The sequence below is a fragment of the Montipora foliosa genome, chromosome 5 (assembly GCF_036669935.1).
Source record: "Montipora foliosa isolate CH-2021 chromosome 5, ASM3666993v2, whole genome shotgun sequence".
NCBI lineage: Eukaryota > Metazoa > Cnidaria > Anthozoa > Scleractinia > Acroporidae > Montipora > Montipora foliosa.
Genome location: NC_090873.1, coordinates 9,138,650 through 9,147,524, shown reverse-complemented (window position 1 = coordinate 9,147,524; position 8,875 = coordinate 9,138,650). Strand labels below are relative to the sequence as shown.

The 8,875-nt window shown below is 37.3% G+C and overlaps 1 long non-coding RNA gene across 1 annotated transcript in view; it reads right to left on the bottom strand.

Annotated features, from left to right (window-relative positions):
- The window catches only part of LOC138002921 (uncharacterized), a 6,852-nt gene extending 3,620 nt beyond the window's left edge, over positions 1-3,232 (bottom strand). Inside the window, exon 1 of the long non-coding RNA XR_011123380.1 lies at positions 3,150-3,232. This is a non-coding gene — a long non-coding RNA (uncharacterized lncRNA). The remainder of the gene's footprint in view (positions 1-3,149) is intronic.
- Positions 3,233-8,875: the final 5,643 nt, after the last annotated feature.

Here is an 8,875-nt window from a genome sequence, read left to right as displayed (position 1 = left end):
AAAAGAAGAAGAGGAAAAAGGGTTCTAACTTTCCGATGTGTAAATGAGATATGCATTTGTATGAAACGTTGGGAGAACGTCACTTTGTGGGGGGTACATTTACTGTAGTTTCAGTCTACATGGGTATGCCCTACAAATCAATTTGGCGGTGGAGACCGTGGAAGGTCTATTAAGCCATTAAATCTTGATACCCATACCAAAGAGATGGTCTTATCCTGCGAACCCAGTTAACCTTATGGCCTTAACTTGAAAACCTAGAGAAGTCACGACTGTATAACTGTTTAGTTAGATCTCGACAATACTTGCAATTTACCTGCGCGTAAGCACTTGGTTTAGCAGTTTTCACTGAGGGCCTGTAAATATTACTCACTTGTTTAAATGAACTAAATACAGTGCGTGGCTGGTTTTTAATGATGCGTTTATTTATTCTACATTTACGCTCAATGGATTTTGTGTCAAAATAAACAATAGCTTTTTTGTGACAATTTGTCAAGTTAGTCAATCGTTTAACCGTAAAGATTCAATTGGGTGAACCAATTTGCAAGTAGTGCTTAGTGGTTAAGTGATTCGTGGAAGTACATGCATGCTTAGTTCGAATCGTCTCCGTCATGGTTACCAGGCTCATAGGGATAGAATGCACTTGCATTTGCAAGATTTGTGTATCTAAGTGGAAAAAGTCGTTTCTCTATTTCATGAATCTTGTAAAACAGTTCGTTATAAAAAAACTGTGATAAAATATTTTTAAACATACTGAAAGGTGAAAGGTTTTAAAAAACGACGACGTTTCGACGCTATCCCAACGACATTATCAAGTCAAAAAAGTAAAAAATGGAAATTGATTATAAATAGTAAAGCCTTGTTTGAACTAGCAAGATTCTCTTGACAAGCCTATTTCAAGGAAAACTTTCGTGTGTGTGCAGCCGGCAAGTTTTCCTTGATAAGTGTTGAAAACATAGACCCGTTTTTATTAAGCAAACAGTAAAAGCGTTAAATTTTGGGGGCTGCTGCAAGCTGGTCACCAGGGTCTTTAAATAACTGAGGAGAAAGTGCTGCCTTTGTAACTACATCTGCAAATGGTTAGACTTTCAAGTCTTCTCGGATAAGGACGATAAGCCGGACGTCCCGTCTCACAACCCTTCAATGTTCATAATCCTGTGGGACGTAAAAGAACCCGCACACTTGTCGTAAAGAGTAGGGCATGTAGTTCCCGATGTTGTCGTCTGTCTTCTGTGATGTATCATGGTTGGGAGGGTAAATGCTCGGAGATATTAGCTACACCAAGCTACTCTAAAAATCCGAGGGTAAATAAAGATATATGAAGATATATGATCAAAAAAAAGAAAGAGGAAAAAGCGAAAGTCATGGGCGTCCGAGAGACTAAGGGAAGCCCAATGAATGGTAACTGAATAAGGTTGTAGGCGAGCTAAGGGCTGCAAATCACGAAAGCTTCATGAATTTCTTGCAGTGGTCTCTTACTCTTCCGGTTGACACATGACTTTTCTCCGAGACAAATTTAGTTTCTTCAGTTGCCTTTTGTTGTTTAAGGTCTTAGCCATCCGGCCTAGGAACTAAATTTCCCAGAAGGTCTTTGGGATTCCTTGACAAGTTTACTTGTCAAGTAATTAACGTTAGCAAATATCGTCCTTGACAACTATCCTTGTTCAAAAACTAGCATGCCAAGGTTTGAACACTGAACTCGGATCGGGAATAAAGGTCTAAAACTGCTCTGCTTATACATGATAACAAACACACTAATAAACGTTATAAAATCGGTCTATTGGAAACAATGTCGTATCGTGAACTTGCATGCTTATTACTCATTCCTCTGACAAAGAAGCTTTGGACACAGAGTGTGAAAAATTGCGCTCAATTTTTTTGCGATCAGATCATTCTAAGAGCTTGATCGATTTCACTGTTACAAATCATTTTCATTCCTACTGCCTGGCACACAGTCTTGTGGTGGCACATCCAGTGAAAGTTCAGTTAGAATCATTTTGTCCTTTAAAGAACAGGTGGACACTAATGCGGTTCGGAGGCAACTACTTGACATTCTAAGCCAAAGGTCCAGAGTTTTTATTCAACCTGTTTTTGTGAGCACAAAACTAGACCATGGAAGTCAAGCCAGTTGTTGTTAATTAATCAGCGATGAGCTGTCTATTATTTTTCATTCGATCTGTGCGATGCAGATTATGTTGGGAACACCGCCCGACACCTCTACCAGCGCATTAATTAGCTCAAGAATTGGGCGATCGGAAATTAAAACATTTCATAGATTCTCGTGGTAGCAGCAGTCTTTCAAAAATAGAGCAAATTCAATTTTTTAGTTTTTGAAGTGTTATTCATTAGAAACCTCAAGCCTTCTTAAAATACTCAAGCAGCTTCCATTGGTGCTAAGCTTTTTGTTTAGCTTGTAGTATTATTGTAGCGATTGTGCCTTTAGTATTTTTAATCAATTTGTATTATTTTGTTTTTTTACATGATAATGGCGTTAAGATTTCGTCGAAACGTCGTCGTTTTTTAGAACTTTTTCGCTTTTAGTATTTCATGTTATTTTATCGCAATTTTTCTCTAAGGAAATGTTTTTCAAAATAAACTTTGAAAGTTGTGAAATCGATAGAAGCACGATGTCGACGTCTTTTTTGATTCATTAAAATAAAAATGACACGTATCACTTGATTCACCCTAGTCGTTATGTGGTTTTAAATTAACTCTTGCATTTCACTATGAAAAATACGCAGCCATGTTTCTTCAACATTCAATTTTCGTTAACTTTGTTTGGCCGTTTGTAGCGGTTTAACTTTCCGATGGGTAAATGAGATATGCATTTGTATGAAAAGTTGGGAAAACGTCACTTTGTGGGGATACATTTACTGTAGTTTCATCTACATGTGAATGCCCTACAAATCAATATGGTGGTTGAAACCGTGAGAAGGTCTATCAAGCTATTAGATCTGGATACCAATACCAAAGAGATGGTCTTATCCTGCGAACCCAGTTAACCTTATGGCCTTAACTTGACAACCTAGAGAAGGTGTGCTATATAATACTTGAAAATTTGATTCGCTTCTTTCAGCGAAACTCGAATTCCCGTTTAACTGATGGAGACTGTATAGCTGTTTAGTAAGATCTCGACAATACTTGCAATTTACCTGCGCGTAAGCACTTGGGTTAGCAGTATTCACTGAGGGCCTGTAAATAGTACTCACTTGTTTAAATGAACTGAATACAGTGCGTGGCTGGTTTTTAATGATGCGTTTATTTATTCTACATTTACGCCCAATGGAAGTTGTGTCAAAATAAACAATAGCTTTTTTGTGACAATTTGTCAAGTTAGTTATTCGTTTAACCGTAAAGATTCAATGGGGTTAATCAATTTGCAATTAGTGCTTAGTGGTCACGTGATTCGCGAAAGTACATGCATGCTTAGTTCGAATTGTCTCCGTCATGGTTACCAGGCCCATAGAGATATAGAATGCACTTGCATTTGCAAGATTTGTGTATCTAAGTGGAAAAAGTGATGAACCTTGTGAAACATTTAGTTATAAAAAACTGTGATAAGATATTTTTAAACATACTGAAAGCTAGGAGGTTTTAGAAAACGACGACATTTCGACGCTATTCCATTACAATATCAAGTCAAAAAAGTAAAAAATGGAAATTGATTATAAATAGTAAAGCCTTGTTTGAACTAGCAAGATTTCCTTGACAGGCCCACTTCAAGGAAAACTTTCGTGTGTGTGCAGCCGGCAAGTTTTCCTTGATAAGTGTTGAAAACATAGACCCGTTTTTATTAAGCAAACAGTACAAGGGTTTTATTTTGGGGGCTGCTGCAAGCTGGTCACCAGATCAAAAAAAAAAAAAAAAAAGAAGGAAAAAGCGAAAGTCATCATCGAGGTGTCCGAGAGACTAAGGGAAGCCCAATGAATGGTAACTGAATAATGTTGTAGGCGAGCTAAGGGCTGCAAATCACGAAAGCTTCATGAATTTCTTGCGGTTATCTCTTACTCTTTCAGTTGACACATGACTTTTTCCCTAGACAAATTTAGTTTCTTCAGTTGCCTTTTTGTTGTTTAAGGTCTTAGCCATCCGGCATAGGAACTAAATTTCCCAGAAGGTCTTTGGGATTCCTTGACAAGTTGACTCGTCAAGTAATTAACGTTAGCAAATATCGTCCTTGACAAGTATCCTTGTTCAAAAACTAGCATGCCAAGGTTTGAACACTGAACTTGGATCGGGAATAAAGGTCTAAAACTGCTCTGCTTATACACGATAACAAACACACTAATAAACGTTATAAAATCGGTCTATTGGAAACAATGTTGTATCGTGATCGTGCATGCTTATACTCCTTCCTCTGACAAAGAAACTTTAACCACAGAGTGTGAAAAATTACGCTCAATTTTTTTGCGATCAGAAAGAGCTTGTGATCGATTTTCACTATTAGAAATCATTTTCATTCCTACTGGCTGGCACACAGTCTTGTGATGGCACATCCAGTGAAAGTTCAGTTAGAATTATTCCGCCCTTTAAAGATCAGGTGGACACTAATGCGGTTCGGAGGCAATTATTTGACCCTCTTAAGCCAAAGGTCCAGAGTTTTTGTTTAACCTGTTTTTGTAAGCACAAAATTAGAACATAGAAGTCAAGCCAGATGTTGTTTGTTAATCAGCGTTGAGCTGTCTATTATTTTTCATGTGATCTGTGCAATGCAGATTACGTTGGGAACACCGCCCGACACCTCCACCAGCGAATTGCTTGGCTCACGAATTAGGCGGTCGGAAATTAAAACATTTCATGGATTCTCATGGTAGCAGCAGTCTTTTAAACTAGAGCAAATTCAATTGTTTGGTTTTAGAAATGTTATTGATTACAAACATCAAGCCTTCTTTAAATATTCAGGCAGCTTCTATTCGTGCTAAGCTTTTTAATTAACTTTTAGTATTATTGTAGCTATGGTGCCGTTAGTATTCATAATCAATTTCCGTTATTATTATTATTATTTTTTCACATGATAATGACGTTAGGATTTCGTCGAAACGTCGTCGTTTTTTGGAACTTTTTCGCTTTTAGTATTTCATGTTATTTTATCGCAATTTTTCTCTGAGGAAATGTTTTTCAAAATAAACTTTGAAAGTTGTGAAATCGATAGGAAGCACGATGTCGAGGTCTTTTTTGATTAATTAAAATAAAAATGATTGGTATTACTTAATTCACCCTAGTCGTTATGTGGTTTGAAATTAACTCTTGCATTTCACTATGAAAAATACGCAGCCATGTTTCTTGAACATTCAATTTTCGTTAACTTTGTTTGGCCGTTTGTAGTGGATGAACTTTCCGATGGGTAAATGAGATATGCATTTGTATGAAAAGTTGGGAAGACGTCACTTTGTGGGGATACATTTACTGTAGTTTCATCTACATGTGTATGCCCTACAAATCAATATGGTGGTTGAAACCGTGAGAAGGTCTATTAAGCCATTAGATCTGGATACCAATACCAAAGAGATGGTGTTATCCTGCGAACCCAGTTAACCTTATGGCCTTAACTTGAAAACCTAGAGAAGGTGTGTTATATAACATTTGAAAATTTGATTCGCTTCTTTCAACGAAACTCGAATTCCGGTTTAACTGATGGAGACTGTATCGCTGTTTAGTAAGATCTCGACAACACTTGCAATTTACCAGCGCGTAAGCACTTGGGTTAGCAGTATTCCCTGAGGGCCTGTAAATAGTACTCACTTGTTTAAATGAACTGAATACAGTGCGTGGCTGGTTTTTAATAATGATGCGTTAATTTATTCTACATTTACGCCCAATGGAAGTTGTGTCAAAATAAACAATAGCTTTTTTGTCACAATTTGTCAAGTTAGTTATTCGTTTAACCGTAAAGATTCAATGGGGTAAATCAATTTGCAATTAGTGCTTAGTGGTTACGTTATTCGCGAAAGTACATGCATGCTTAGTTCGAATTGTCTCCGTCATGGTTACCAGGCCCATAGAGATATAGAATGCACTTGCATTTGCAAGATTTGTGTATCTAAGTGGAAAAAGTGATGAACCTTGTGAAACATTTAGTTATAAAAAACTGTGATAAGATATTTTTAAACATACTGAAAGCTAGGAGGTTTTAAAAAACGAGGACATTTCGACGCTATTCCAACGACAATATCAAGTCAAAAAAGTAAAAAATGGAAATTGATTATAAATAGTAAAGCCTTGTTTGAACTAGCAAGATTTCCTTGACAGGCCCACTTCAAGGAAAACTTTCGTGTGTGTACAGCCGGCAAGTTTTCCTTGATAAGTGTTGAAAACATAGACCCGTTTTTATTAAGCAAACAGTAAAAGGGTTTTATTTTGGGGGCTGCTGCAAGCTGGTCACCAGATCAAAAAAAAAAAAAAAAAAGGAAAAAGCGAAAGTCATCATCGAGGTGTCCGAGAGACTAAGGGAAGCCCAATGAATGGTAACTGAATAATGTTGTACGCGAGCTAAGGGCTGCAAATCACGAAAGCTTCATGAATTTCTTGCGGTTATCTCTTACTCTTTCAGTTGACACATGACTTTTGCCCTAGACAAATTTAGTTTCTTCAGTTGCCTGTTTGTTGGTTAAGGTCTTAGCCATCCGGCCTAGGAACTAAATTTCCCAGAAGGTCTTTGGGATTCCTTGACAAGTTGACTTGTCAAGTAATTAACGTTAGCAAATATCGTCCTTGGCAAGTATCCTTCTTCAAAAACTAACTTGCCAAGGTTTGAACACTGAACTCGGATCAGGAATAAAGGTCTAAGACTGCTCTGTTTATACACGATAACAAACACACTAATAAACGTTATAAAATCGGTCTATTGGAAACAATGTTGTATCGTGATCGTGCATGCTTATACTCCTTCCTCTGACAAAGAAACTTTAACCACAGAGTGTGAAAAATTACGCTCAATTTTTTTGCGATCAGAAAGAGCATGTGATCGATTTTCACTATTAGAAATCATTTCCATTCCTACTGGCTGGCACACAGTCTTGTGATGGCACATCCAGTGAAAGTTCAGTTAGAATTATTCTGCCCTTTAAAGATCAGGTGGACACTAATGCGGTTCGGAGGCAACTACTTCACATTCTAAGCCAAAGGTCCAGAGTTTTTATTCAACCTGTTTTTGTGAGCACAAAACTAGAACATGGAAGTCAAGCCAGTTGTTGTTAATTAATCAGCGATGAGCTGTTTATTATTTTTCATTCGATCTGTGCGATGCAGATTATGTTGGGAACACCGCCCGACACCTCTACCAGCGCATTGCTTAGCTAAAGAATTGGGCGATCGGAAATTAAAACATTTCATAGATTCTCGTGGTAGCAGCAGTCTTTCAAAAATAGAGCAAATTCAATTGTTTAGTTTTTGAAGTGTTATTCATTAGAAACCTCAAGCCTTCTTCAAATACTCAAGCAGCTTCCATTGGTGCCAAGGTTTTTGTTAGCTTGCAGTATTATTGTAGCGATTGTGCCTGTAGTATTTATAATCAATTTCTATTAATGGCGTTAAGATTTCGTCTAAACGTCGTCGTTTTTAGGAACTTTTTTGCTTTTAGTATTTCATGCTATTTTATCGCAATTTTTCTCTAAGGAAATGTTTTTCAAAATAAACTTTGAAAGTTGTGAAATCGATAGGAAGCACGATGTCGAGGTCTTTTTTGATTCATTAAAATAAAAATGACACGTATCACTTGATTCACCCTAGTCGTTATGCGTTTTTCAATTAACTCTTGCAATTCACTGTGAAAAATACGCAGCCATGTTTCTTGAACAGCCAATTTTCGTTAACTTTGTTTTGCCGTTTGTAGTGGATTAACTTTCCGATGGGTAAATGAGATATGCATTTGTATGAAAAGTTGGGAAAACGTCATTGTAGTTTCATCTACGTGTGTATGCCCTACAAATCAATACGGTGGTGGAAACAGTGAGAAGGTCTGTTAAGCCATTAGATCTGGATACCAATACCAAAGAGATGATCTTATCCTGCGAACCCAGTTAACGTTATGGCCTTAGCTTGAAAACCTAGAGAAGGTGTGTTGTATAATACTTGAAAATTTGATTCGCTTCTTTCAGCGAAACTCGAATTCCGGTTTAACTGATAGAGACTGTGTAGCTCGTTAGTTAGATCTCGACAATACTTGCAATTTACCTGCGCGTAAGCACTTGGGTTAGCAGTATTCACTGAGGGCCTGTAAATATTACTCACTTGTTTAAATGAACTGAATACAGTGCGTGGCTGGTTTTTAATGATGCGTTTATTTATTCTACATTTACGCCCAATGGAAGTTGTGTCAAAATAAACAATAGCTTTTTTGTCACAATTTGTCAAGTTAGTTATTCGTTTAACCGTAAAGATTCAATGGGGTTAATCAATTTGCAATTAGTGCTTAGTGGTCACGTGTTTCGTGAAAGTACATGCATGGTTAGTTCGAATTGTCTTCGTCATGGTTACCAGGCTCATAGGGATATAGAATGTACTTGCATTTGCAAGATTTGTAGATCTAAGTGGAGAAAGTCGTTTCTCTTTTTCATGAACCTTGTAAAACAGTTCGTTATAAAAAGTTTTAAATACGACGACATTTCGACGCTATCTCAACGACGTCAAGTCACAAAAGTAAAACATGAAAATTGACTATAAATACTAAAGCCTTGTTTACACTAGCAAGTTTTCCTTGACAGGCCCATTTCAAGGAAAGCTTTGGTGTGTGTACAGCTGGCAAGTTTTCCTTGACAAATGTTGAAACCATGGTGCCGTTTTTATTAAGGTAGCAGGAAAAAAGTCTTGTTTTCGAGGGCTGCTGCCAGCTGGTCACCAGATCAAAAAGAAGAAGAGGAAAAAGCGAAAGTCATGGGTT